This window comes from Macaca nemestrina, chromosome X, assembly GCF_043159975.1.
Source record: "Macaca nemestrina isolate mMacNem1 chromosome X, mMacNem.hap1, whole genome shotgun sequence".
NCBI lineage: Eukaryota > Metazoa > Chordata > Mammalia > Primates > Cercopithecidae > Macaca > Macaca nemestrina.
The window spans coordinates 3,753,516-3,757,556 of NC_092145.1; the positions used below are offsets into that span (position 1 = coordinate 3,753,516).

Here is a 4,041-nt window from a genome sequence, read left to right on the forward strand (position 1 = left end):
TCATTGGTGTCAGTGGTGTCACCTTGGTCTGAGGGGTCTGCACTCAGGTCAGTAGAGGGAGCGTCTTAGGCCCTGCCAGGAGACAAGGTGAGTACCAAGCAGGTTCCTCACCCAGAACACATGGATTCCAATGGATTTCAGCATCTCTTGCTGTCCTTCCCAGGAGGACCTGGGCACAGTGTGGCCAGATGTGAGTCTCCTTATGTCCTGTTCCCTATCAGGGATGTGAGCTCTTAATCTGAGTTTCTCAGGCCAGCAAAAGGGTGGGATCCAGGCCTTGCCAGGAGAAGGGTAACGGCTCTGCATGAGCACAGAGGGGACCATCCACCACAGGAGGGTGGAGACCTCACAGATTCCAGCTTGCCCTCCTGTTAGCACTGGGGTCCTGAGGCTGTGCTTGCAGTCTGCACCCTGAGGGTCCATGCATTCCTCTTCCAGGAGCTCCGGGAAACAGACACTGAGGCCTTGGTCTGAGGCAGTGCCCTCCGGTCACAGAGCAGAGGAGATGCAGATGTCTAGTACCAGCAATGAATGTTTGCCCTGAATGCACACTAATGGCCCCCACCGCCCCAGAACCCATGGGCCTCACCCTCTCTACCATCAGTCCTGCAGAATCAGCCTCTGCTTGCTTGTGTACCCTGAGGTGTCCTCTCACTTTTTCCTTCAGGTTCTCAGGGGACAGGCTGACCAGGAACACCAGGAGGCTCCAGAGGATCTCCAGGAGGTCCCAGAGGATCCCCAGGAGGCCCTAGAGAAGCACCAAAGGAGAAGATCTGTAAGTAAACCTTTGTTAGAGTCTCCAAGGTTCAGTTCTCAGCTGAGGCTCTCACATGCTCCCTCTCTCTCCAGGCCAGCGGGTATCCATTGCCCAGCTCCTGCCCACACTCCTGCCCTGACCAGAGTCATCATGTCTCTTGAACAGAAAAGTCAGCACTGCAAGCCTGAGGAAGGCCTTGAGGTCCAAGAAGAGGCCCTGGGCCTGGTGAGTGCGCAGGCTGCCGCTACTGAAGAGCAGGAGGTTGCGTCCTCCTCCTCTCCTCTGGTCCCAGGCACCCTGGGGAGGTGCCTGCTGCTGGGTCGCCAGGTCCTCTCCAGAATCCTCAGGAAGCCTCTGCCTTCCCCACTGCCATTGATTTCACTCTATGGAGGTAATCCATTAAGGGCTCCAGAAACCAAGAAGAGGACGGGCCAAGTACCTTTCCTGACCTGGATTCCGTGTTCTGAGCAGCACTCAGTAAGAAGGTGACTGACTTGATTCATTTTCTGCTTCTCAAGTATTGAGTCAAGGAGCCAGTCACAAAGGCAGAAATGCTGGAGAGTGTCATCAAAAATTACAAGCACTATTTTCCTGTGATCTTCGGCAAAGCCTCCGAGTCCTCGCAGCTGGTCTTTGGCATTGACGTGAAGGAAGTGGAACCCACTAGCAACACCTACACCCTTGTCACCTGCCTGGGACTCCTATGATGGCCTGGTAGTTGATAATAATCAGATCATACCCAAGACGGGCCTCCTGATAATCGTCCTGGGCATGATCGCAATGGAGGGCAAATGCGTCCCTGAGGAGAAAATCTAGGAGGAGCTGAGTGTGATGAAGGTGTACGTTGGGAGGGAGCACAGTGTCTGTGGGAAGCCCAGGAAGCTGCTCACCCAAGATTTGGTGCAGGAAAACTACCTGGAGTACCGGCAGGTGCCTGCCAGTGATCCCGTATGCTATGAGATACTCTGGGGTCCAAGGGCGCTTGCTGAAACCAGCTACTTGAAAGTCCTGGAGCATGTGGTCAGGGTCAATGCAAGAGTTCGCATTTCCTACCCATCCCTGCGTGAAGCAGCTTTGAGAGAGGAGGGAGAGGGAGTCTGAGCATGAGTTGCAGCCAGGGTCAGTGGGAGGGGGGCTGGGCCAGTGCATCTTCCAGGGCTCCGTCCAGTAGTTTCCCCTGCCTTATGTGACATGAGGCCCATTCTTCACTCTTTGAAGAGAGCAGTCAGCATTCTTAGTAGTGGATTTCTGTTCTATTGGGTGACTTTGAGATTTATCTTTGTTTCCTTTTGGAATTATTCAAATGTTCCTTTTAATGGATGGTTGAATGAACTTCAGCATTCAAATTTATGAATGATAGTAGTCACACACAGTGCTGTTTACATAGTTTAGGAGTAAGAGTCTTGCTTTTTATTCAGATTGGGAAGTGCATTCTATTTTGTGAATTGGGACATAGTAACAGCAGTGGAATAAGTATTCATTTAGAAATGTAAATGAGTTAGCAGGAAAATTGACGAGGTAAAGAAATTAAAAAATATTTAATTCTTGCCTTATACTCAGTCTATTCTGTAAATTCTTTTTTAAAAAAATGCATACCTGGATTTCCTTGGCCTTTGAGAATGTAAGATAAATTAAATCTGAATAAATAATTCTTCTTGTTCGCTGGCTCATTTCATCTCTATGCACTGAGCATTTGCTCTGTGGAAGGCCCTGGGTTAATAGTGGAGATGCTAAGGTAAGCCAGACTCACCCCTACCCACAGGGTAGTAAAGTCTAGGAGCAGCAGTCATGTAATTAAGGTGGTGAAATGCCATCTAAGATGTAGAAAAAAAGTAAGAGAGGGGTGAGGGTGTGGTGCTCCAGGTGAGCGTTGTCCAGATTCTCAGAGGGTGTGAGAAAAGCTCATAATGGAAAACTGAACAGTTCTTTTATGATGGTGGATGAACAGAGAAGAGTGGAGTAGGAATGGAAAGTGTCTTGTGTTTTAGTCCCAGTGCTGTTGAACACAGTACAAGAGCTACGTGATGAACACTTATCATCTGAAAACGTTTCCTGAGAGAGAAGCATAAATCTCCCTGGAAAGGAGACCCAGAAGCCACTGGCCAGGTACTTTTCTGCCTGACTGAGAGAACTAGAGCTGACTCTATTAAAAATGAATTCTAGTTAGATTATCTCAAGTGCAGTTTGACCAGTTGTAAGCAAGGTGGTGACAAAATGAATGAAAATAGTTATTTGCATGGAGAAGCATATGGGAGCGAGGGAAGGAGTTGGTCTCTGACTCAAAATCTAGGAACTTTGAACTGAGTCTGGCTGCAGAAAACTCCCGCATACCCAAATTTTGAAGTCCATTTTCTAAGAGGTAACCACTTACTAAATTTTATGGATGGAACTTCATTTTTTGTCTAATTATTCCATGTCCTATTGAGCTGTATGTTCTCTGATAATTCTTGGAAAAGAAAGACAACAGCAAAATCCCAGAGTCCTAGGGCCTGGGGTCAAATAATATTGGAAATAACAGGCATCTGCCCCTCTTTAAACTTCTAATTTACACTAGGCCCTGAGCCAGGTGTTTCATCTACATTGCATACACTCCAACTGTCCTACTAGACAGGGCTTATCAAATCTGCTTACAGATGAAGAATCAAGGGTCACGGGGCTTGTGAATTGGAGCATAATAACGGTATTTCTTGGGTATTTCCCAGGATCACGTGGCTAGTAAGGAACAGGACTGGAACCAGACCCCTGGTCTGAATTCCTTTAGAGCCCATACAGCTCCCACTCCCCGCAGCCCGAGGCTGACCTCCTGACTGGTACTTCATTTCTCTTTTCAGCACTGCACCATGTCGCTCAGGTGACAAAAAAGAAGGACCTTGAGCACAAGATACTAAAAGCAGACCTGGAGGTGACAATGAGAATCAAACACCATTTAGGACTGGTGTATGCTGGGTTCCTCAAAACCTGACTGCCCAGATATGGTCATTTCTGTCTAGTCCCAGCACTTTTCGGAATTAAAGCACATTTCTCCTGGTCACTTCCATATTATTTGTCTGACTCTGGAACCTGGCCTGCTGAGCAGCTTGTCATTGGTCCCCACAGAGCAGCCTAGAATCACCTGCTTTCTTCCTGACAGGGAGCATTTATTCTCCCTGTAGAAGTCCTCTGGTTGTCCCATCTCTCACTCAGGAAGCCATGTGATATCAACAACCATTGTGATACAAAAATTCACATGGGACAGTGACTTTTGGACATCTGGATACCACTCTGGTTATCTTCGACACAGTCTC

General features: G+C 48.1%; 1 pseudogene; it reads left to right on the plus strand.

Annotated features, from left to right (window-relative positions):
• Nucleotides 1-830: 830 nt before the first annotated feature.
• LOC105495879 (melanoma-associated antigen 4-like) lies at nucleotides 831-1,951 on the plus strand (annotated as a pseudogene).
• Nucleotides 1,952-4,041: the final 2,090 nt, after the last annotated feature.